This window comes from Dermacentor silvarum, chromosome 4 (assembly GCF_013339745.2).
Source record: "Dermacentor silvarum isolate Dsil-2018 chromosome 4, BIME_Dsil_1.4, whole genome shotgun sequence".
Classification (NCBI taxonomy): Eukaryota; Metazoa; Arthropoda; class Arachnida; order Ixodida; family Ixodidae; genus Dermacentor; species Dermacentor silvarum.
Window position 1 is genome coordinate 34,070,261 of NC_051157.2, and position 18,049 is coordinate 34,088,309.

Genomic DNA, 18,049 nt, shown 5'->3' on the forward strand with positions numbered 1-18,049 from the left:
GATTCCGCAACACACACACACACACACACACACACACACACACACACACACACACACACACACACACACACACACACACACACACACACACACACACACACACACACACACACACACACACACACACACACACACACACACACACACACACAAGTGAATAAAAGCAAGTGACGACGAGTAATGCTAAACACAAAATTGATTACTTCGGTTTGCTAGCAACTACAACTATCACCCACAAGAAACTCTGCGAGAAAAGAAACAGAGAAGTTATTAGGCATCAAAAAATGCACACAAACTAAGTTTTAGTGTTTCGTCACTGGCACCTCTGGTACTGACTCAACAACTTGAAAGCAATGATACCCGGAGGGCACAACTCCGCGAGGCGTTCAAGGCACAGTTGTTCTGGCAAAAAACCGGACTCGGGAGCGAAGACGGCGGGTATCGTCCGGAAACGAAGCCACCCGATAACAGAGAAACCAAAGAGAAAGCTTCACACCGTTTCCGTTGTCTTGCTGTCATTCGAACTTACGACGCACAAAAGGAAGTTTTAGGAATAGTGGACCCCAAGCTATATGCCCCACTATCGGCCGGGAATATACAAAAGAACCCAAGCGCAGTTTGGCGCACTATTTCTAAAACTTCCCACTAAAACACAAAGTACTAGCGACAAGCGATAAAAGCTTTTTTTTTTTCCTCCCCCTTTTTTATAGGATATCACCGACCGAGTTACAACGTTAAGATGGGCAAACGATGACCTCTACTTCAGCGACAACCACGAAGTACAACTGCAGAAAGCAGCGGCAAGCAATGAATAGGAAGTCAGGTGAGTCCTGTGTGCTGCGCGGACGATAGAAATGCTTTATACTTGGTCTTCGCTTCACTTCCTTCACCAGCAAAAAAGCGTACAGAGCCTGCGGAAGAGTTTCAAAACAGCTCTGGCTGGAAGAAATTTCACACGCACTTCACGCGACCGCAACCAGTATGACGAAGAGACGAAGCTTGAGCGCCAGCATTATAGATCTTCCACCACGACCTCTACTTTCGCAAGCACATAGCGCCCCCCCCCCCCTCTCTCTCTCTCTCTTCATTTCAGTACGTGAAGCACAGTAGCACGAACACGCCGCATAGTCAGGTATCGATAATCGATGTCAATATAGACGCTCGCAGCACCCGCTAAAAGCACTGATACAGAAAGAGAAGAGAAAAAGAAAAGAGAAAAGGTCTTGGTGTCGAAGCCCTGTAGGATAGCGTAACGCACTCGAGAAAAAAAAAATAATAAGGCGTAATTCGGGCGTCGTTGGTGAAGGGGTGATGTGCGCGGAAGAGAAGAGCAAGCATACAAGATTCAGCACCTCTCCCCCTCTTCCCCTCTCCCACACACACACACACACACACACACACACACACACACACACACACACACACACACACACACACACACACACACACACACACACACACACACACACACACACTTCCAGCACCGCTATGCCCTGATAACAAAAGCCAGCACGCACAACACTACTCGACGCACAAAGCACTTCCGCCAAAGCGCTTCCGGTGAACCTTATCGATAGGCACGACGACGTCGATACGACCAAGAGTTTAGCGAAATATGGCAGCCACAATGGAGCGGTCGATTTCTCTTTCGGCCTGCTGCACGCAACAATATCCGCGCGCTCGACGAGAGGGGGAGAAGGCAGAACAGACCACCACGAGACGCAGGGAAAAGGAGAAACAGACGGAGACGCAAAGGAGAGAGAGAGAGAGAGAGAGAGAGAGAGAGAGAGAGAGAGAGAGAAATAGTTTATCTGCATTCAAATACAGAGATAGCCAGCTTTGTGTGTGTGTGCGTGCGTGCGTGCGTGCGTGTGTGCGTTGTGTGTGTGCGCGTGTGTGCGTGCGTGCGTGCGTGCGCGTGTGTGTGTTTCTTTTTTTTTTTTCGTTTTTGTAGTTACGGCCGACCAGTGTAGGCCGACACACTAAGACGAAGTTGTGAGCGCAGGAAATCTTGCACGGAATGTGCAGAAACGGAACTTCTTCAACGTTCAAGAGATTTTAGCTTAGGTTGAATGTTGAATTATTCTTCGCCATGGGGGATTCTCCTTCTCGAGCCATCAGGCTGCTTATGTCCCGCTTTTCAGCGGCACTGATATGAACTCGCTGGCTGCAGAATAAAAGTAAGCAAGGAGAGGGGTGGGCCGGATCGATGTTGATATATTCAAAGCCCATTCACGCCAAATATATTTTCTCCGAGCATCCGCGCGGCCATGTCGTTTCCTAAACACTAGTAAGTTTACTCGTCGACAGCGCGCAAAACATTCCAGATAGGCAGGCACGGTGAAGAACGAACGTACTGGGGAAAAAATAAATAAATCAATCAATCAATCAATATGCGCGTCAATCAGTAAGGTATAGTCATTCTATAGATTCAGTCTGTCAGGAAGTCAGTCCATCAAGTCAATCCATCAATAGAGCATACCAGAAGTGATCAGCCAAAGCCAAGCCAACACCCGGATACTGATACATGCTTCAAGATGAACCAACTCGGCCAAAAAGAAGTGTTGATCAACACAGTGATACAAGCCAGCTGTCGTGCAGCGCTTGCACGAAGACATGACCCGCCGTGGTTGCTCAGTGGCTATGGCGTTGGGCTGCTGAGCACGAGGTCGCGGGATCGAATCCCGGCCACGGCGGCCGCATTTCGGTGGGGGCGAAATGCGAAAACGCCCGTGTACTTAGATTTAGGTGCACGTTAAAGATCCCCAGGAGGTCCAAATTTCTGGAGTCCCTCACTACGGCGTGCCTCATAATCAGATCGTGGTTTTGGCACGTAAAACCCCATATTTTTTTTTTTTTTTTTTTGCACGAAGACATGAAAGCACGCCTAATTTCTGCCTTCAATAGCAAGAAAGCAGACGCCACGGAGCAAGTGCGTTTTAGCGAAGCAGCGTGCCGCACGGAGTATCGTGAGTGCGAGTCCCGTGACCAGCACAGGCAGCAGCGTGGAGAGCCGGTCGTCAAAGGGCGAAGAGGGGCGGCGCAGAAACACCCCCGCGGACACGGCTGCCTTCGCACAGACAAAGCCGCCACGTTAATGGCCACTCGCGCGAGGCGATGGCAAAACCAGCTCGACCATTGTAAAGACGGAACGGTGCCGCGCATTACGTCGCCCCACTCTCAAGGCTAACACTCCCGTCTCAGCAAATGCGTGCAACGCGCTGGAAGCCACGCGACGGCGCCAACTGAACGGAGAAAGATTTATTTATGTAGGAAGAAAGTAAAACTATCACGAAAAGGGGGAACAAAACCTAGAGTTAATGTATCAGAGAAAGACAGAGATAAAACAAAGCTGCAAATCTACGAAACATCGAAATAGCGACCTTCAAGCTCACCGAGATGGTCAACTATTACAAATTTCAACAGTCACGCGGGAAATGAGGAGGAAGGCGCGTCTACGTTGGTCTGTGTACGTGTAGTAAAACGGAGGAGGGGTGAATTGAGCGCGTAGCCTGCTGATGCAACTTGACAAAAATTGAAGAGCGGCATATGCCCATGGCGGATTCGTCAATCTATTGGAGCCTTTATGGCCACAAGTAGGTTCAACTTTATCGCGCCTTACAAAATACTACAAGGCTACAAGAAAACGAGAGAGAGAGAGAGAGAGAGAAGAGCGCATAATAAATTTCCGGCCAATAATCCACAAATGTCGGCACTCGCTAGAACTGCACCGTCGCTGAATATACGCTTCGTGTGAAGCACTATACTACAGGGCAGGGGAGGTGTCGCAAGTGCGACGAACGGCTGTGTGAATGCGGACGCTGAAATAGCTCATATATATATATATATATATATATATATATATATCCGGTTCTACATTTACCAAAACGGTGCACGATTTTAGTGACGGCACTCAAGTGCGAGTCTTCGCTCTCGTCGACGGCTGCAGGAAAGAGAAAGATGCCTCCGGGCGATTCCGTTTGCTCGCCGTCAACAACGGACGTCCATCCATCTGCTCGGCAGCAATTTTATTTTCTTTTAGGTCGAGAATCTTGTTACTTGCACTTAGGGAACTATAACTCCGCCTCTCCGATTCCGCACAATTCCGTGCAGCGCCTCGGAAGCTACGGGTCGCGTCTGCCATCAAGAAAAAGAGAACCGGAAGAAGGGCTCCTCCTTTGATCTCCCACCGCGCGACGCCGACTGAATGGAAGCATCGCGGAAGTATTAGTAGCACACAATAAGCGAGCCTTCCTTTTCCATTCTCTAGAAGTAGTAGTAGTATTAGTAGTAGTAGTAGTAGGTTGTTTACTTAAGAAATAAACACTAAACAACTACACACAAAGGAACGGAAGGAAATGAAAGCTACTGCTAACCGCACTGTGAAACAAGACAAGACAGCGCGAGATCGCAGGCGCAGGGTGAACAGGGCAGCCCTGCTCGGACGAAGAAGCGCGCAGCCGACAGAAGGCCGTGCATCGAGGAAGCGGCCGGGGTGCCCCCGCAAGGTCGAATCGGGACGATCAAGGCCGTCAACTGCGCAGCATCGCGCGGCTACAACCGACGCCTCGCGCTAAAGTGGCCGCGCCACGGCAAAGCGCACCATTCAGTGCTGGGGAACATCACGCGAGCTCGTCATTAATTAAAAGCTGTTGACAACAGAAGCGAAATCGAGAAGACGAGGTGGTGCCGCTGCCACCTTCGCGTATACTGTCCACGAGAGAACTGGAGCAGAAAGAGCCAATAGAATAGACAGTTTTAGATTAGGGGGACGCAAGCGCTGGGGCCCCCTAGTGCTAGGGGATACAGTACTGCGCATGTGTAGAGGGGTCCGCGCGTGCGCAGTACCGTGGCCCCAAGCAATAGCGGGCCCCAACGCTTGCGTCCCCCTAATCTAAAGCTCCCTAATAGCACCGCGCGATCGTAGCTGACGGACGTAGCCCTGCGGCTACGGCGTTGGGCTACGGAGCCCGATGGCAAGGGTTCGATCCCCGCCGCTACGCGGCCACATTCCGATGGGTGGGGGATGCAAAAAAACGCACCGTGCATTCGGTGCATGTTAAAAAATCCCGTACGGTCAAAATTATTCCGGAGTCTCTCAACTATACGGCCTGCCACGTCATCCGATCGTGGTTTTGGTACGTATAAAGCTCCAGAATTAAATTTACCCAAAGGGAAGCGCACTCTCTTCTTTGTCCACAAAATGCATAGAATTTCTCACCAGATTTGCTAGAGGCCACTCGTGGCGTTTGATGTCCGCGGTATATGCAATATGGCGGTCCTGCGAGCACGGGAATGACGAGAGGTAAGTACACAGATTTGCCTTAACATCATCCTTCTGACTACATACGGCTTTGTCACTTTGCTAATACGGAGCTACAAATGCAACGATTCGCAGCGGTTACGCCAGTGCGAAGAAACTTGCCTTCGTGCGTTGAGAAAATTAGGATTTCTTGGAAATTTAGGCATATATATAAATAACGTCACAGGAACGTCTCAAATCAAAGGCACGAATATTATATAAACATACCTGCCAACCTGTGAACCTTAATATTCGTAAAATTTCGGCAGCTCATCACTCCCATATTAGCCAAACGATCGCAGCGTCAAAGTTATCTCTAGTCACTGCTGTAGAAAACTATGATTAAAGGGACACCAAAGAGCAACATTAAATCAATTTAAATTGGTGCATAGTGGTGAGAGGCCTTTCAAAAAAGCCACAGCTTCATTAATTAGCTAAAAAAACTTTAATTGTTACTTGAAGTAAAGACGAAATTTGCCTTCTATTCTTGCTCCATGTCTTCTAGTCATCTATTTTTAGTCCTCTGCATTTGTCCCAAGTCACCTTTACGCTACTTTAGTCCATCCATGCACCAATAATGCGAATGGCCTATTTCTTATTCAACTTTCCCAGTGACCCGCTCTATATGCATCCTCGTGCTATAGTAATAATCGTAACAGCAGGTAATACAACCATATACACCCGTACTCAAGCTGAACAATTTAACACAGTGATCAAGCCACCATTCATATAAATGAGGCACCAGTAAACGTGTAAACGTGCCTGCAGTCGAGCAAGCAGTAGCGAACCCATGCATAATTTTGAAGTAGCGGGCGCGTGACGTCACCGAATGTATCTGAGCTAAAAAACGAACGCCCGCTCATCATATCTCCGCATGCAGTAAAACTCGATGCTCGCTAAACTGGACGAACAGTGTCTTTTTAAAATTTTTATTTCTTTGTTTGGCTTTTCTTCTCTTTTTTTCTCGGGAGAAGTCCTTCGTAATATGAACGCTCAAACCAGCGCAACAGAACAACGACGGACGCAAGCCTCGATGTTACAGCAGCCACCGCACACATATCAAATATGTTCAGAGCATACATACAACCGGCTCGCATTATATTTAAAGCCAGAGCGATTTCATCCCGCGATGCCCTACTGCCAGCACAAGCTGGCCACCTCTCCCTTTTTTTTTTTCCCCTCACTACTTCCTCGCGTACCAAAGAAATCGAGAGCTCTTTCTTCCTGCCCGCAAGGTATACGAATCGATTCATGTGGAACAGTGTCTTTCTCGCCGGGGTGTTTGCCTCGGCCCGTAATATTTCAACCGGATAAGGCTTCCGCGGAAATTATAGCCATTAGTTATAAGCTTGTCACTGCGCAGCATTGGCCCCCACCACGCAAAGGATGCTAGCTATTTCATTTTATGTGGTCAGTCCAAGTTTGAGATTTACTGTACGCTGCATTTCACCCTTCTTTTTCTTGCTTGATTGCTTTCTCAACCACTCTGTTCCTTAACTGTTCAGAGCATGGCCCCACAATAAATCTTGCACCAGCTGTATGCGTTTTCTGGGGGTATCTGCTTTTTAATAAGCTCTTTCCAGTTCATATTATTATTTAATTAATTTCATTTACGTTCCTGGCTGGAAACCTTTTCGCGATGGCAGGTTACTGGTGCACACCCTGCCCCCTATAATTCTGTATGCCGTGAGGGTATTATGAACACGTAAATAAATATATAACTAGCGTCAGTCAATCTAATGTTTTTTTGGTGGGCTTTTGAGACCGAAGCTTCGATGTATGCCACACGCACCGGTTCACCATTGAGCCCGATAGGGATCGAATTTCTCGATTACCATGGCCTTCTTAGCGCAAGCTGCGGAAGGGAGAAAATCCCTGCCGAGAAATTCGATCTGGATCTCAGGCTCGATCGCCACCGAAAATCCACCACGTGACACCCGTATAGGAAATGTAAGGTGAAGAAATGTTCATACACTCGCTTGATCTGGAGGAATCGTCTCACCGTAGGCTTTTCCTTTTTGTCTTCTGCTCGGCGAACCGGTTTTTATCTTCTGCTCGGCGAACATCGAAATTTTTGCCGCGAAAGACCACCAAAACATACGATACCCGCATTACACGACGTATCGTGTCGAGTTTCGCGCGCCAAGCGACAAATCCTACTCGTGATTTTTTGCCGTGTTCTCGAAGTCAAGAGATAACACCTCAACATCTGGCCGCTTCTCATGGGCGGTTCAACCAGGCGCCTTGCAGCCCTCATCCATTTGCTGCAGGCTTCGGGAAGCACGCAGCGCGCTGCACCTGGCGAAAGCCGTACAAACCAGAAGAGCCGCGACCTTTTCTCTCGAAATGCTCTGGCCTCTCCTCAAATCCATCCACGCGTTCTTTCTCTGCTACACGCCGCGCCGCCGTTTCCGCTCGTTGCAGCCTGCACCCGGCCAGACATGTTTGCACCGCGGTCTGTTTGCGCGCCGCGCTGTTTTCGCCATGGTTTGCTGGCGTGTGCTGATCTCGTCCGGCGAGATCTTGCTCATCAGCTCGGAGCACGTGAAGAGCTTTTCCTTACTTTCCTTGCTAGTCTTATGGATTCCTTCCCAGCGGCCCCCGTTTTGCGTCAGCTTATTCAGTTGACCTTTGCTGCCCCTCATGAATGGGATGTCTGATTTATCGAATGAATGAATTGCTGATTGGATAACTGAATTTACTGACTTCACTAACTTGACAGAATGACTTACTTTGGCTGACAGGTTGAGCAATCAAATGAGTAAGTGAGTGAGTGAGTGAGTGAGTGAGTGAGTGAGTGAGTGAGTGAGTGAGTGAGTGAGTGAGTGAGTGAGTGAGTGAGTGAGTGAGTGAGTGAGTGAGTGAGTGAGTGAGTGAGTGATTTGTTTAATCGTTCAAAATCAACGAGTGGGCTATCATGAGACGATGTATCGGACATCTCCTGGTTAATTTTTACCATCTAGAGCTCTTTATCGTGTACCGAACTCAAAGCACACGAGTGTTTCTACAATGCACCTCCATCGGAATCCGCGGCAGCCGCGCCGGCAATCCAACCGGCGACCTCGTGTTCGCTGCGCAAGGCTATAGGCAAAAAGGAACCACGGAGGGTTGGATAAAAAACGGGATAATTCTTCAACGCTTAATCTGCTCATTTTCGGGAAGAATAGCCACACCTATAGCTTTCCAGCAAGGTATAGCGACTACACTGATTGTTTACAGCATATACACTAAGGCAAGCTTCCGACTGGAGCGCTTGTGACATTGGACCTTCCTCTGCGACTGACTCTGTGAATGACTGACTCTTGATTATTTTTCCTCTCGCTCCTTCTTATCTATTCTTCCTATTTCCCTCTCCCCAAGCGCAGGGTAGCCAACCCGGCACATTCTTGGTTGACCTCCCTACCTTTCCCTTCTCGTTTCTCTCTCTATCCGTTTACATCAAAAGCAGCATAGTTATCCTTCGGCTCAAAATGGAAGCGTCTCCGCTGGGTAACAGTGTGAAGGATATGTGTGTGGTTGCCGCAAAGGCCTCCGAGATCCGAAAAGCATGCTGCAGACCTTCGAGGTCTCGTTGCCGCTCAAACGGGGCCATAGTGTCAAAGAATCGTAGCTATCGTAGCGGCGCCAGGGAGCCATCACGAATGCTTATACGTCATGCCACTACGAGGGAATTTTGCGTCAGCATCAAGGTACCATGAGGCGCAGACATACGTATATGCTTAGTATACATAGAAGACATACCATCCTACTACCGCTAAACGGCAGGCGCCACGCGTTTAGAATATCGCCATAGTAATTAGCCTAACGAAGTCCGCTAGACGACAAAGACCTGTCCCAGATAGCTCAGTTTACCCCCTGTCCAACATCAACGGAACTCAGCCGATATGCAATCAGGTTTTCTAATGCAATCACTGAACATAATTGCTTGCTACCCTCTGTTGTTCTAAAAGACCCCTTACGACCAGCATAGATACAATTCTCTATTACGGTACGGGGAGAGGTACGGGGATCGATACCCCGCACCTCCACCAGAATGTTACGTGTGGAAAGACACACACGAAAGAGGCTATTTACAATATATTTACACTGGAATCAAACCGCCAGGCCGACACCTTGCTCGCGCCAAAAGCCCAGACACACTTCATCGTCTTTCTCGCGGCGGCTCGTCTCTTGAGCATCTCTAGATGATATCGCAATAACATAATGCTGCATTTCATTCAACTTAACTTTTATACATCAACAGCACAAGTGGAGTTAGCCTCGCGATTCCACTAATTACGTCCGCAATCACATTCGAGCACCAATGACACAGGGATGGCCCCCGGCTTATGTCTACACACTATCCAACACAAGCATCGAAGTCGGCTCATCGAGGCATCACGTTCAGCAGCATCTACACGTATACTATATGGCCATCCTAGCGCGCAGGCGATCCCAGCGCAATAACAAATTGAGGCACGCGCAGAAACGACCCAGGAAAAGAGGGAGGGGGGGAACTGTGGTTCGCGAGGGGGCAGGGGCGCACGGTGCGTTAGAAATACTGCCCGACATGGCGTCTCGCTTCGCGTTTTTCCGTACTACACCGCCAAACGACCCGGGGTTTTCCATTTTACGCATCACATCGGCGTTATCCGGCGCAAAGTGGCGATGTCGTCGTCGAAACGAGGAATTCCGGGACCGCCGCAAAAAGTGCTAAAGAAAGCGTAAAAGAAACCAAATGCACGCGTCGTTTCGCGCCGTCAATCGCCGTTGACCCAGCGCGCTCGCTCGATGGCCCCGCGGGTGTGGTGACGGCGAGATGCCACGCCCGGCCGGTGCGTCGAGCCGCGCATCGTCGTGGCGTGATGGGCGCGCGGGGCTGAAGCTGCGCAGCGAAAGCTAGCGGCGTCCGTTCGCGCGTGCATAACGAATACCGGAAGTTTCGAGCAAGTCCGCGGGCGTCGTCGTTAGCGCCGCAAAGACCATCTCGCAGCGGCGATATAGCTTGAGATATTTCACCATTTGCGTCAACAGTTTGCTGCACGGAGGCAGAAGTTACAACCGAGAGGGCGACCACCGAAGACCGGTCTCTCTCTCTCTCTCTCTCTCTCTCTCTCTATATATATATATATATATATATATATATATATATATATATATATATACGGAGGCTCGTGTCATTTTACTGTCGGGTTACGGTCTCGAAAGTTCCATGTAAATTGTACCGATTTTGCGTAACCGTATACCAGTCTGCGACATGAATTACTGAGTATACAGGAACTTGATACTCGAACTCTTGCATGTAGCGCATCATAAAGCCATTTTTGCAACGTCGGTGTCGTTGCAATATGACATCCGTTGCACCGCGCGAAACATTATACCAGGTGTTCCAGCGAACAATTTCAAAATTGTTTAAGGGTTGTCTGTGGCGGATAGCGCAATTCTAGTTAATGAGCTGGTCTACTCGAAGAGGCGGACATTAATCGCACAAAAAAAATTTCAATGCACAATCGCCATTTTAACAAATATTCACTAATTCAGTTTTTAACTAATTACCTCATGGTCCATATTGCCATTGAAAAATTGTAGGCGTGGAGTCAGCAAGGTGGAGCCTAGTAAAGTAGTGGCAAACCACACAGTTTCCTGGCGCTCAGGATTTCTTCCCGCTGTTCTGCGTAGTATCGCGACGAATTCAACCGGCCACGCGAGCCTCCGGATCTTCATTTCTTCGCCTGCGCGAACTCTCGGCTTCCCTCAATCTAAACTATAGGGGTGTTCTCTTCTGCGACGCTTGGTTTCAGCTTCCCTAGCTCTCGCTTCCGTCTTTCGGAAGCGGCGAGTGCACAGTCACGGCCGCTGGATAAATAATCCAGCGGCCGTGGTAGAGCGTACTAGATTGGGGGAGTGGGTCCAACGCAGGCTCCCCGCTGAGGCTTATTTTATTGAAAAGTTGGTGGAGCCACCATCGCTTTCTCCCGAATCAGCGGCCCCGCGCGCCGGCCGCACGCTTGTCGCGTCGGGGACCCTACCGCAGCTGCATGGAGCTTTGACAGGCGGATACTCGGTGGCGGCAACACTGAGATTATTCCCCACCGATTTATTGTAAATAAAATGTAAAAAGAGCGGCGGAAAGAATGCAAACGACGCAACAACGACGGTGCGTCGAGCAGACGACAGCTACTCAGCCCGTGAGCTCGCGTCAGCCAATGAGCGCTGCCGAAACAGCCGGAGCCAACGTTTATTGGCCAGAGATTCAGAATAAGGCTACGGCAGCACCGCCACAATTTCAACGTTATTTGCTTCACCCTCGGCGCTTGCCAAGGCCTCCGCTGGACCCACTGCCCCATTCTAGTACACTCTAGCGATAGCAAGTTTTATCGTTGCTCTCGAACTCATCGGATGGTGTTCTAAGTATACGCAGCTCCGACATGTTCGCGCGACGCAGCACGCAAGGCGAGTCCTGGCGGGTTGAAGGAACAGCGCCTAGGCAGCGTCTCACAACGCTGGCGTGATTAGAAACAAGCCAATGGCGTTGCAGGCGTAGCAGCTCGACGGTGCACGCGAGACGAGACCGACGGGTAAGCGTCGGTGTTATAGTCAGCGCCCAGTGAATTATTAGATAACGTTGGCTTGATTTTTACTGGCCTTTCCCTTCAGGGGCAGTGCATACACACACGGCAGCATGAGCATGGAGGAACGCTATTGTGCTTACAGCGCGTGCACACAAGGCTCATACCAGCAGCGGAAGGCAGAACGTACACGCTCTGGCTCCGCCACTGAGGCGACTGAGCGTAGCGTCGACTATGCGTCGACTTCGCTTCCTCGTTGCGGCAGCGGAACGCACTTCGCGTGTCTAAAGACGCTCTAACCCTCCGCGCGCGAACCGCGCATGCTCCGCTAGCGGGACCGCACGAGAACGGCGTGAATGCGCCTCGAGCGTCCGCATAATTGATATATCGTATTCAAACCGCAACGCGACCAGAACACAACGTCGAACCCACGTCGGCGCGTTCACACGACGGACCGCGAATCGGCGATTTAGTCCACGGCTAGGACGTCACGTAACGCTGCGGCGCCGAAGGCAATTGCGCCCCGGCGAACTAACTGTGATAAGCGTTATGCGGCGTCCTCCTATGTGCGCGGCGTGACTCCAGGCCGCCAGGTATAACGTAGCGCGCCGCTCCGACCGCGACAGTGAAATCAACGATTCGATCCGACGAATGCGTGTGAACGTGACTTATACGCAACGCGCTCCTCGATTCCGGCGTTCAACGGCGTGCACGCAGAGTGGAGAGCGTCGTCAACCTCGCGTTCGCGCGCCACCGCTGCAACCAAAGCAAGTGTGCGTGCGAAAGACGCTGGCTCAGACCCCCACACCGCGCCGACCCGAGCGACGCCGTGCAGTATAGTACGTATACAGGGAGCTGTGCCCATAACGTCCTATTTTTTACGGCCGCCCGGGCATGCCACGCGCACCGAGGGCTTGCGCCTGTCTCCCTATATACGAGCCAAGGATGAAGCACACGAAGCAGACTAGGCACGCGAGAGACTACACCGCTGCTTCTCGTTCCCGAGCCCCTAAGGAGAGAGGGAGACCGCATAGGATGAGTTCTTATAAGAACTGCTGCAGCGAGTTCCCCCGAGAAATCTCGACAAACTGCCCTGCTTTAGACCCTTTTAAGCCCACGCAGTGGAATCAGCGAGTCTGCAAGGCGAGAAGACTTTCGCGGCCGCTTATCTTTAGAGCAGCCAAGTTTGCCGAGGAAGGAAATGCGTTTTCAATCCTCACTGAGGAAGATCTGCCACCGAACTTTCTCCAACTGCCACCACTTTTAAAGCAACGCTTTCTTTGTGGGAGTCTGGTGGGTTTTGATGCTGTGGTCGGTGGGTGGACTGAGTTACTGCGGACGTAACGGTTCCACGCTACTGGGGCTCCTGCTGAGGTTACTTCTAAAGGGAAGCTCACTTTAGCTTCCCTCTGACGGGTTTGGGTGGTGTGGTCGGCGGAGGTTGTGACCGGTACTCGAAGAGCAGGATGTGGGAGGTGAGAAATGGAGATGGACGGCGCCGAGATGAGGAAGACGGGAGGGAAAGTAGTAACGCGCGCCGACTGGTTAGAACGGGCGATAACTTCATAAGGCTTCGGCGGCGGAGTGAACGCGAAATTTTCCCTCACACGTATTCCTACAGCGCGTCAGATTAGCATAATCTTGTTTACTGAAATAGTGGGAGGGCCCTAAAAATGAAAAGAAAATTTGCGCCACTCTCGATCATACATCGATGTCTTAGTATGCGTTCAAGTACTAATAAAAAAAGATGGCTGCATGGAAGAGCATGCCAGATGTTCAGCGGCTTCAACGCTGTGTCTGCAATCGCCTTGACCAGTCACCGACCGATACGCTGTTTTGTATCATGGCGGAGTCGGTCGTACGGCTAACGGACTTTTCTCGCCAGGTACGTGAGCATTTCTCATGGTGGAGAAAGCTCAGTGATTAACTAGAACGTAAATTTTGGTATTACAATTAACGAAACACTTTTGAAAGCAAACAAAAGCTAGAAAAATGCGGCGTTACTCAAAATCACAAACCTTTAGAACTATGCTGTCGCGAATGGATGGGGCACGATGATGAACGTCAAGACCTTTTGTGTTAAGAAGTTAAACGCCCTTGGAAACAAGTTTCTCACGGCCTGTCAGTGACAGCGATCCTCTTTACGGGCGGCATTTCTCAAAATTGTAATGTCCGTTTCAGATGAAGAAGTTTAAAGGTGGGGTGCGCCTGTTGTAGCCCAAACACTATTTGGCGACTGTCGTCCCTGTCACCTCCCCTCACCAAACACAAACAAGAAGAAACAACATCAAATAGCGAAGTGAGAGAGAGCACAGACTCGCAAACTAGTTAGCACATAAAGAACTATCGATCACGGGCCAACATCTTATCCGCCACAGTATTTCAATGTACGGCTAGTCCACTGTGTAATGAAAGATTATGGGGCTTTACGTGCCAAAACCACGATCTGATATGAGGCACGCCGTAGTGGGGGACTCCGGAATAATTTGGACCACCTGGGGTTCTTTAACGTGCACCTAAATATAAGTACACGGATGTTTTCGCATTTCGCCCTCATAGAAATGCGGCCGCCGTGGCCGGGATTCGATCCCGCGACCTCGTGCTTAGCAGACCAACACCACAGCCGCTAAAAGCAACCACGGCGGGTTCAGATGCACTGTTAAAGGGAGCGTCCAGTTGGCGTCAAAGCGAATAGCATGACTACTTCGCGGACGTAGTAGTCATGCGGCTGCCATCACGGACAAGTTTCATGGTGCAAAGGACCTCGGTGTTCGCTGCGAATGCGCGATTGTTAGACCTATAGAATGGCATTCCACGCCCCAACGGCATTTTCTAACAAGAGCCGATCCCTCTGTACGCCGCCGCGCGCAATTCAAGCCTCGCAGCTACAGCGAGAGCGCCTTCCGCGTAACGGGAGACCCCCAAAGAGACGCGCGACAATGGTGGCGCGAAAGCAGAGAGCGGGTAGCTACAGCGATGCCGTTGAAAGGCTTCCGCCCCGAATCTCGTATAGACGCGACTAGCGGACGACCCCCACGGGTATACCTGAACATGGCAGCACCTGAGTGTGACGTGAACCGGCACGAAGCGGCAACACAAAGGCCCACGCTGCGTTGCGATTGCGCCCACCACACAATCACAGTTGGAAATATATGCGAGGCGTGCCTCGCCGGCACACGTACTATATCGACCAAAAAAGTTTACGGGCCAAGGGATCTGACAAAAAGCTGAATATCTCCGCAGCCTCAACGCCCAGCCTGGTATTTCCATTTCCAGCCTCTACTGGTATATGCGAACAACATTGTGATGTACGGTTTTACTGGCTACTCTTAAAGGCTGCACAGGATAGTTAGCGTTTTCTGAGATTCCGTGGTCCGTAAACTTTTTCGGTCGATAGTGCCTTGTGGTCCAAAAGTAACATATAAGGTAGAGCAACAGTAAAGAATTACAAAACTCCAGACAAAAAAGCACGCTACAATTATCACAAGCATTGTTATATACGTATATAACAATACCTTCATGTCAGAATAGTCATATTTGAAACTAATAGGTGATGGTGGTGGTGGTGGATTGTAGCAACAGGCGGGTTTAGCCTGGCGATCAAGGCCGGCAATTGCTCCGCCTGAGTGACTCTTACAATATCCCCGCAGTGTTTCACCACATGTCCATAAAACCAGTCTCTCTTAAGAATGTGATAAGAAGTCGATCGATCACCAATAGATAGCGCTTCAGTTGTCAGCATCTGCCAGGATGAGAAGAAATGGGCGGCTGAAGAGCACAAACATCTGTACCTCAAGAGTGTGCTGAACTGGGCTGGTTAGTGCATTCCTAGAGGGTAATCGGACGGCGCTTCACAGAGGACGACGGTCGTCTTGCCTGAAGCGCTGTTAGATTACCTTAACAAAAATCTGTACCTGCGTCTCTCCCTGGCAATGAGCACGTTCACGCGACAGCCCGAGGCCTAACCCTCCAGGCACCGGTGGAAGACCAGTCCAACCCAGACAAGGTGGAAACGATACCGCTTACATACACGCATACACTACAACACCACAGACTATCCCGTAGAACATTCCCTCCACCACACGTGAAGCTAAACCGTGCAGATGCAGCCGCTTGGCGCCCAGCTCCAAACTAATACGTTCCCTAGCCTTGCTCTCCGCCACATTTTTCAGCCTAGCCAGTACCCCGACAAATGTCCTTTCTGTGGTGGTCACCCAAACCTCTACCATTCTACGTGGGAATGCTCCACCCCATCCCAGAGGGAATACTACTACTACTACTACTACTACTACTACTACTACTACTACTACTACTACTACTACTACTACTACTACTACTACTACTACTACTACTACTACTACTACTACTACTACTACTACTACTACTACTACTACTACTACTACTACTACTACTACTACTACTACTACTACTACTACTACTACTACTACTACTACTACTACTACTACTACTACTACTACTACTACTACTACTACTACTACTACTACTACTACTACTACTACTACTACTACTACTACTACTACTACTACTACTACTACTACTACTACTACTACTACTACTACTACTACTACTACTACTACTACTACTACTACTACTACTACTACTACTACTACTACTACTACTACTACTACTACTACTACTACTACTACTACTACTACTACTACTACTACTACTACTACTACTACTACTACTACTACTACTACTACTACTACTACTACTACTACTACTACTACTACTACTACTACTACTACTACTACTACTACTACTACTACTACTACTACCACTACCCATACATACTACTCTTTCCACACTACTACACTACGATACTAATCTAAGCATACACACTACTCTATACTACTACAAACTATAAATACTATATACTACTTATACTATACTACTATATACTACTACTACTATACTCCTATACTACTACTATCTATTTACTACTACTACTACTAATACTACTACTCAAAAGCATGGACACGGAATACAAGAAAAGGTCGAGAACGCGGCAACCAAGTACAGGGTGATTAGTGGTGCCAATTTAGACAATCCGGAGTCGCCATAAAGAAACTGAGAGAAACATAGACGGCAAATTTGGCGCAAAGGACGGGGAAAAAATATATGTCCATGGAGATTTACGGAGAGGGCAAGAAAAATATCAGGAGAGAAAAATTACGATAGCACAAAGAGGGTTCCTCTTATTTGAGGCCCGAACTGAGTGTCTGAGGATAAAAACCTACCGGAGTAAATAATCGCAGCAAGATTAGGTATGTGTCTGCGGCAGCAAACGTTCGGAAACGATTCATCACAACAGAATGAAGATATACACCCAGTCAGCACCGTAGGAAACGTCCACCTTGCGTTGGGATTAAAAGCTCATGACAGCGTTAACAGGTCAGCGGTTGAGATTAGCAAGATACGTTTAGAGTGATTGGTTAAAAAAAAAAAAAAAAAAGAAACAGTGAAGAGATGGAAACAGGGTCGTTGCAGGCATAGGTAACAAGTACTGTAAAATGTAGATATAGATAGTTTAATGAAGAGAAAATATATAAAGAACCGCCCAAGCACTCCGTACAGATGGTTAACCAGCGAAGCTGAAACGTGCGGCCCCGGTGTTATAGCAGTGGGTTAATCCCGACGCTGTATTAAAGTGTTTCTCAATTACTGGTTACATGTTTGTGTTTCTAGTGGAACGCAAGCGCCAGTGGCGGGCGGATGCCGCTAACCATGACGTCGAACTAATTCGAGATATCGAACGTATGGGACAACGGCGAGCCGAGCAGGCGGCGTTGCGGGCAGAGCTAGGTACGACGCAGAGAACGACGTCACTAACTGGCGCTGCCAATGGCGCGCGCACTTGGGTGCGACGTAGAGAACGACGTAACTGACGGCGCAGCCAATGGAGACGTTTAGAGAAACATGGGACGAACGGTGTTTCGTTTCGCCTAGTCATATACAGCTTTCGCTGTAATATGCTAGACTGCAATAAATGTATAAAACCTTACTATCTAAAGCAGGCAAGGTGGCTTCTATCACCGCCCCGTTTCAAAAGGAATGCCATTAGATATCATCATCATCATTGTATCATACAAACTAGGTGCCACAAAGGATAGATGACTGTCACCACTCCGGTTCATTCCAAGGATTCTATTAAAAGTCACCATGGTATTTGAACTTG

General features: G+C 49.2%; 1 protein-coding gene across 4 annotated transcripts in view; it reads right to left on the reverse strand.

Moving 5' to 3' along the window:
* The window catches only part of LOC119449743 (uncharacterized), a 392,329-nt gene that overhangs the window by 273,340 nt on the left and 100,940 nt on the right, over positions 1-18,049 (reverse strand). For 2 of the 4 annotated variants that reach the window (XM_049665418.1, XM_049665417.1), the window contains one exon: positions 5,222-5,281. The exons of the other annotated variants lie outside the window; for them this stretch is intronic. The gene's annotated coding sequence lies outside the window, so the exon portion shown is untranslated. The remainder of the gene's footprint in view (positions 1-5,221; positions 5,282-18,049) is intronic. 4 annotated transcript variants of the gene reach the window in all.